This window comes from Ischnura elegans, chromosome 6, assembly GCF_921293095.1.
Source record: "Ischnura elegans chromosome 6, ioIscEleg1.1, whole genome shotgun sequence".
Classification (NCBI taxonomy): Eukaryota; Metazoa; Arthropoda; class Insecta; order Odonata; family Coenagrionidae; genus Ischnura; species Ischnura elegans.
Genome location: NC_060251.1, coordinates 12,695,993 through 12,704,553, shown reverse-complemented (window position 1 = coordinate 12,704,553; position 8,561 = coordinate 12,695,993).

Here is an 8,561-nt window from a genome sequence, read left to right as displayed (position 1 = left end):
CTAGAGATAGGGATCACAAGTACTGATTTTATTCTGGGTATCTTATAGCAAGTGCTCTCATCACTGTTACTGTATATCCAGTTGACTTTGCTTGTCCATAACATAACATATGGTAACGTAAATGCTTCTTTGACCTTGGCTCCATCTTTCTATTTTGAACCCTTAATGCCCCTTTCTCACATGTAGTACATGTATTATGTAAATATAGTATCTCTTGCATTTTACACCATCTTCCATTTTTGCAATTGGAAGAACAATTGTATTCCTAAAATCCTCTGGCCAAGACCCATCCTCAAACTTCCAGAGTACTAGTTTGAAAAACATTCTGCTGCCACCCTGATTCTTCAGAAGCTTACGTTGGGTGACATGCAAGCTTGTTAACGTCTGTTTATTTCCCAGTCTTTATACTGTAAAGGGCTCTCTTGTCATCATTGTTTATCATCCAAGTCCAGATTATCCTTCTCCTCAACACCTCTGTTCAACATTTTCAGCCTCCTCCTACGGTGGGGCAAATTCTGGGAAAAATCTTTCCAATTAAGTAGGTACTTTGAATCTTGTGGGGCACAGTAAACATTCTTCCATCATTAGCCTTAATATTTGATTTGAGTTGCTCTCCTTGGATGGCCAATAGTGACAAAACCTTGGCATATAGTGCACATACCTCTCCTTCCTTCTGAACATTTCCATAACTTTATGTACTCTGTTTTTTTCATCATCCACCGTGTCCTATTATTTTCTGGTTGTAATTGTTCATTTTTTTTCCCTAAAAGTCTTTTCTCTCTGCTCTCTCTCAACGTCCTCCCACTTTATTAAGTCCTCTATATTTGATATTATTTACACAATTTTTTATACATGGGTTTTTATCACCAAACTGTCACCATATTCAATTAACATCTTGAATGCTTAGATGATTCCACTTTCAATTTCACACCACACTTCTCTATAGTCTACTTTTCTCCAATCTCTGGGATACTATACATATTTCATGAGTTCCTGAAATTCTCTCCTACTAGTTCACTCCAGAGCTACCACATTCCTTTTCCTCACCTTTTTGAATTACCAGGTTGGTTACTATAAAATCACATTTCATGTCATATACACTAGGTTTTGGGTTGAATCAACATCAACTTCAGGTAGCCAGCGTGAGTTTTTCATGATTAACCTATAACTCAGGCCTACTTTTATGTCGTCTATCTGATATGTTTACATTTTTCATGGATATGGTCCATGAGATACCATGGTCTGAATCACTTCCTTATACGCTTGGAATATATTTGTAATCAGGGGTGGACCCAGGAATTTTTCCTGGTTGGGGGGGGACCTTGCTCATTGGTATGACTGGAAAACGATCTTTTCATTCTTGAGATTAGAAAACAAGATACAACAGTCGCTGTGAGAAATATTCTCTTTATTTTAACACGAAAGCTATCAATGTGAAATTAATTGATTCAGGCCCATAATTGAACATTACATAATGAAAGTAATGTTATATGTATAAAAACGTTTGTCTATATTTTAGTGTTTTTGGGGGGCACCTGCCCACTCCTATATCCTCCTATGTTAGTAATGGATAATTTGTCCCTACTGCAAAATGCTATTGACTCCTCCCTGCTTTTGCTCCATTTTCAAGATCCTACTTCCCCAATTTAATTTCCGTCCCTCCCTTAAAACTTATGCATTGCAGTCCCCCATCACTGCCAGATTTTTCCTACCCAGGATTTCTCAAATTTCTACCTTGAATTGTTTTAATTATCTGTTAACACATTCCGCGCTGACCGTTTTTTGAAGAAAATGCCCTGTGGCTGACTTTTTGGCAAAAATTTGTATTTTTTTATTACTATTTTAACGACGTGATCTTATGATTTGTGATGCCTGGTACATGTTTTCGCACTTTTTTTTTTAAAATAACCCTTCATTTGTTGAAAATTTGAAATTTAAATTTTCAAAGTATCCTGTCAAACTGTTGATACCTTCCCGCAACACACCTACATGTTTCCCACATTTCTTTGCTCTTTGTCAGTACTGCAGCGAAAACCCGTTCAGACTTTATCACTTCCTGGAAAAAAACTAATGGAAATAGTAATGCAGCAAACATTATTTTTATAATCTGGAAATGATACATTGAAATACGATTTTAAATGTTTTATTGCTCAAAAGAAAATATTGCGAGTATTACCAATATTTCCAGCAAAAGTGTTGCTCCCCATTGAGGAAAAATTATTATGAACGATATGATATCCTTTGGATAAGATTTTATAATGATAAACATTGGTTTATAAATGAAAGGGAAAATTTGTATAAACGAAGAATTGTTGCAACGAAACATATTGTTTTACAAATCAAAAATTGACCAGCATTTTTAGAATAATTTTTCAGTTACTAAATACTTCGCATAAAATAATATCTTTTTAAATAAATATTGAAATAGAAAACATAAAAGATAAACATTAAAAAATAATTTTTTTCTGCTGGGTAAATAATTTTCTGCATCACAAATTCTTGTGATACTTCTGGAAACAGTCAAGACACAATCGAGGATCAGATAGGCAGGGCTATAATATGATGTATCTTGGTGGACATTCTTCTTGAAGCACTGCCTACATCTCTTCTGTTTTCGTCTTTTCTGTCTACCGTGTTTTTCATATAATCGGGGAAATGTCCTAATAAGCCTTTGGTTTTGGTTGAGGCAGGCTAGGATGACTATCTCCTCAAAGGGATCGAAGGTACAGATATTGTCATAAGAGATTCTATAATTGGAATTAGAAAGTCGATGAGAGGAATTTTTCAAAAATTTTCTTTGAATAAAAATAACGGTTTAGCAATTTAGTAAGTTCGTAGGTGGATTCCCAATTTTTAGTACCATTTGATGGATTTCCTTTCAATGGGAAAGTAAGACATCATTTGGTCCCAATGATCGAGGCCACAATTGTAATTGCTGTATTCAACCACCGCATGTGGCTTTCTCGGCGTGCACCCTCGTTTTTTCGTAGATTCGTTCATTTTTTGCACTGAATTCAGCGATGATCATCCGCACTTCCCTCTTATCCGTCCACATTAGGATACCGATTTTATACTCATGAAAGGCCTCCACCACCTCACCTTTCTTTAATTCGCAGCAGAGCACCAAAAGAGGAATAACTTTCTTGCCTCTCCTCAGTGTCCCCGTCAAGTTAGGTTTCCCATTTGGATGGAGTCTAGAACTGGCTACACTGTTATAAAAGTTATCAATATATAAGGATTAGCCTCAGTCTAAATGATCCTCCATCATTTCTTTACCATCTTCTCTGAATGCCCTTTTCCAGACACTTCTGAGTTGGAGGACCTGCAGTGCCAAACCCTTTGCTTCCGTCAACATATACAACTTTATTGCGTACCTGTAGCGCTTTCCCCTCACATATTCTCTATATCCCAGCCTAGCTCTCCAAGGAACCATAGACTCTTCCAAACTTAGGTCACGTGAGCGGGTCACTACTTTTTCCATTGATTCCTTGAATGCGTCTATATGGGGCTAATTTTGAATAATCAGTGGGCCAGAGGAGTGTCAGATTCAGAGAACGTAGATACATAGGTTCTTGTTGATTTGAAGGGCTTGGAGAATCGACATGAATTGATCAAGCGACTTCTCTCTCCTGAAGCAATGCAAGTCATATAAAGCTTTTCAATTATTGGAGATACGGGAGATTTGGATAATTCTAGCACGAAAAATAAGGTCAAAAAGTGGGGAAATTCTTCATTGGTTAAATATTTCCATCTAGTAAATTTCCTTCAGGACACATATAGCCCATTTTATATCCTCGGATGTATATATCCTTGGGCCGGATCAGTTTCTCCGAGTTCGGCGGCATGTAACTGGGTTAGCGGAAATTGTTCTCTTAGGCTTTTTTTTGTTGGGGAGGATGCCCAATAGAATGCTTATACGTATTTCGGATTTTATGGAAAAAATCAAGTAATGAGTCCCTAATTCAAATGCTAGTGAACATAAGGATGGGGAAGTCAAGCTATTGTGCATGAAATGTAAGTAGTAAAAATAAATTGCAATGTGGAACCAGGACTTTACTGAAGTTATTGTAAAGTTTATACAAATATACTTATTATTTCATGCATAGCAGCAAATAAACATAGGCATAACTACAAATTTTGCCATGATGAAATCATAGCAAATAAAATTCACTCGGAAACTTTAAAAGTATAAGAACGGAAGCAATTATTAATATCGTAAGGATAAAAATACACATACCTTGAGTATGTCCAAAATTAGGCAACCAGCTAAGCAATTTACCACGATAGCGTTAATTGAAGTTAAAAATAAAAATTACAACAAGGAAAAAATATTTGTATTCCTTCTTGTAAAAACCAATTGAATAAACACAATCTAATCATTGCGTTAAAAGTCATAAAGAAAGATAAAATACCTTGTAATGAAGTAATTACCTATCCTCGTCAAATGCAAAAGTATCTTTTTATTATTTTGCTTTGAATATTTGTAAAAGTTTTTTTTTAAGGTATAATAACAATTGTGAGAATATATAACTGTTTTCTGCATTATAAAATGAAAGTAATAAAAAATACATTGTAAAAATCCACTCCCAAAGACGTCCTTGCAGAGAAAAACCGGGTAAAATAGAAAAACACAGAAAAAATCGAAAAAAAAAATTTTTCGGAGCTTTCCGCATGGCAAACTGGCGAAGAGAGGTGACTGACGCTCTATACCCTAAAATCGCTGGCTGGCGCTCAGGGCGGAATATAACGCAAAAGAGAATCATGACGTAGCGTCTACGTCATCAGTCACTGGGTAGTGGCTGCCATGACGTAGACGCTACGCCATCAGCACGGAACGTGTTAAAAAGGTCAAAGAAAGGGTTGCTCTGTTAAAAATGGTTAGTTGAACTATAAAAATAGCTCTAACCAAAATTGAAGATTATGTAATTATCTGATAATTTTTTCCTACAGTATTTTCTCCAAGATTCATCATTTTTTAGAGAAAGCCATTCGAAACTTATCTAGAGCTATACCCTCCAAAATATGCATGACTGTGCTGTATCTGAACATAACTGCATGCATAATATGAGTAAATTCTTCACTACTAATGTACCTTATCTGTTTCATGAAAAACTACAAGGGTACGGAAAACAAGGCCATATGGCTAAGCTATGGGAACAACAATTTTTTAGTTTTATTTGACCTGGCTATTAACCACAACAAGGGGGATGGTTTGTATCTTGTTTTCTACCATCAGAATCAAGCTGCTTATCTTATCTACACCTTTCAGAGTGACCCAGCTTCCCATTTAATACACCATGTTGACTTTTCACTCCACAAGTCCATTAACCTGTACCTAACACTTTCCATCTTAATCTAGCCATTCGATCTTTAGGTTATTCTTCCTCATAGGATAATCCTTTAAAAATGCTGGCGCAGTAATAACTTTGCCTGGTTTTTCTATTTAGTTGGGCCCTTTTCGCTTCTATAGTTTAAGGATGTATTTTTCCGTCCCATCCCTTCCAACCCTATCCTACCCTAGAGGCGTCGTCTTGGTCCTCTCACAGTGGCACCCCATTTCTTTTTCCAAATCTCTCCTCCCCCTCCTCGGGTGATTAGGCGTATCAGCGAGATTGCTGGGTCCCGGTCTATTGTACCCTCGAAAGGCTCCCCTTGAGCCCTCATTCTCTGACTTTCTATTCCACAAATCCATTTACCTGTATCTAACACTCCAGTAATAGTCACTATTCTACTATACTCACTATTACAACAAAACCCTAAAGGTGAAATAGATATTGCTTATTTTTATATTGATAGTGCATTTGAATTTTAAATCCCTTATATTTTCAATTATTATATGAAGCTATTGAAAAATGGAATTTCAGAGTGTGATTGCAACTAACCTGCTGGGAGAGGAGGAGGTAGCATTGGAGGTGCCGGATGTTGTGGCATTCGATGCTCGGAGGGGTCCTGGTGGGTGGGGGCCTGCCCTCGGTGCCAGAGACTGCCTTAGGGAGGGGAACCGGGTGTTCTGGTTCTGAAATGAAAATGTCAATGTTCACACATGAGTGTGATTCTAATGCAGAGTAATAGCTAAAGAAACATCATCACTCATATCATGTAGGATTGATGGACACGAATGCAGTAGGACAATAACATATGTGCTATACATTCTGGAAAGCTGTTTGGCATGGTTCCATACTGACAGTAATGATTCACTACTGCCAAGAGACGGTGTACTTCTGCTTGATCCCTCAATTCAATTAGTAGTTTAGATAGTTCAATCGAGTATAAAACCAGAATTTCACATATATGTAAGAATGAATGCTTAAAGAATGAATATAAGAAAGAATGAACAAAGAAATATAAGAATGTTTGCTTAAACTGAATGTTGCATGCAATGGAAAAATGCCCATAAATTGTATGCAAAGGAAAACAATATATATTTTAATAAATATGCTATACATGTATTCTATTCATAAAATCTTAAATAAAACTGCAAAATTTAAAGGATATTTCATTGAAACCCTTCCATATTTTAACACTTTCCTTACTGGTACCTGGGAATGGAAGGTGTTTCAGTGGAATGAGTAGCATGATAATATTTTAGACTTCTCTCCTACGAATTCCTTTGTCCCTCCGATTTGGGACCAAACACAATGGCGTTCCCAGCCAATACTCCTGCCACTAGATTCAACTCCAACCCACTCTTAGCACGACTTAACGGTTAACTCATTTCATAGGTAATACCTACATATTATTCTAAAATGATTTTTTATGATTTTGAAGAATGCACACTTCAATGAAAATAACAAAAATTCCATTGAATTTTAAAATGATTCTTAGAAGAGATAATAAAAAATTTGGGGGAATATCTTTCTCTCAATACGCATTTTTCATCAGAAGTGAACACAAAGGTTACTCAGACTTTCATTCCAGAAGTCTATTAAAATTAGGTATAACATTAAAATTCCACTTAAGAACTACAAACGTGCAGAACAAAACAAAGAATTCATTTCAAAGCATAAGGAATTGGAAGTACTAAAAAATCGCTGACGGTTCAGGTGTTTATTCCTGGTATGGTGGGGGGCATTTGCCCCCCCATCCTGAAAAAATAAAAAAATGCAAGATTTTTAATGTGGTCCCTTTATCATTGCGTTCGTTTTGTATTACGGGGTATACTTGCAACCCCCCCAGAAAGAAATCCTGGAACCACCCTTGTGTGAGGAGTATCATAAATGATTAGGAAGATCGGATCAAATTGCCGAGGGGTGGCACCAAGGTCTCGCTAAGTTGATCTCAGGCCTGAAAACTTGCGACCGTTGCTTCATCAATTATGAATTCCCATTTCTTGGGTCGGACTTTGCCATTGTCGTTTGCATTGTAAAGTTCTCGTTAGCTACAGCCAACATTAGAGCACCTCCATTTGAATATAAGAGTTGGCTGCTGATAGCATTCGGTGTGAAAGGGTTAGCTGATAATTCATGAACATTGGATTTGCAATTATTATTTGGTTGAATTTCCCCAATTTTTAAATGATTCTCTCTCTTGTAATGAATATATTCAGCATATTACAAGTATTGGCGGAGGAAGGAAGCAACCTCTTTCCTATCAGTTATTTCCACAGAGAATTGATAAAATGATAATCTTTCACGTTGCTCTCCAATGAATATTTTTAATAGTTGATTAATATATAAAAAATACATTCCCTTATCTAAGAACTTAACACATCACCATTGCTACTTCAGTGTACATTTCCATTACACCATGTGTTTTCGAGGATAAGTGGAGTGAATAAGTTGCCTTAAGTTATTGTGCAATAAAATGATCATGAGCAAATGCCAATATTCAGAATGAGAGGTTTAAGTAAGGCTCTAAAGAAATAGAAACAACTAATTACCTAGAGAATAACCAGCCAGGAATTTCTGGCTGGTCTCCCTCGTACAACCTCCCTATGGCCCTCAGCCATCTGGCACCGTCGGGGTCTTCTCCTTCACCCTCGCACAACCGGCCCAATTCGTCAACCCCTTCTTCACGAATGGGCGGCATGCGAGGGAGAAGGGGGATAGATGGTATTCTTATCCTAGGCCCCCTGGTCGTCTCCCACTGTATGAGATGGCATCTCAAGGACCCCTCCGTTGTAACCTCCAAGGAGTGCCCTTGCTTCTTCTCCACCTTCTCCTCCTCCTCCTCCCGCTGTGGGCAAATGCAACACCCTGGACCAAAGTAGAAAAGAATGTATATGTATTAAAATTTGTCGATGCCAGGAAATTGAATGGATGAGTCACATAGTGGGGAGGAATTTGTGGGGGGATGCCTCCCCACACCCAAAACATAAAAACACAATTACTTTGCTGAATTAAAGATAGCAAAAAATTGAAAATTCATGAATTTACAAAAGATTTATTTCAAAAATTAAGTTTTTTAAAAAGAAAAGTGTTAAAACTAGTTGTAAATCCTCTAATTATTATGTACTCTGTTTTTCAAAATTAACCCCTCTGTTTTTATGCTCCCCTACGCGAACATAATTCCTGGATACCCCACTGGTCTGGATCACATATCGTGCAGGGTGAAAATTGTTA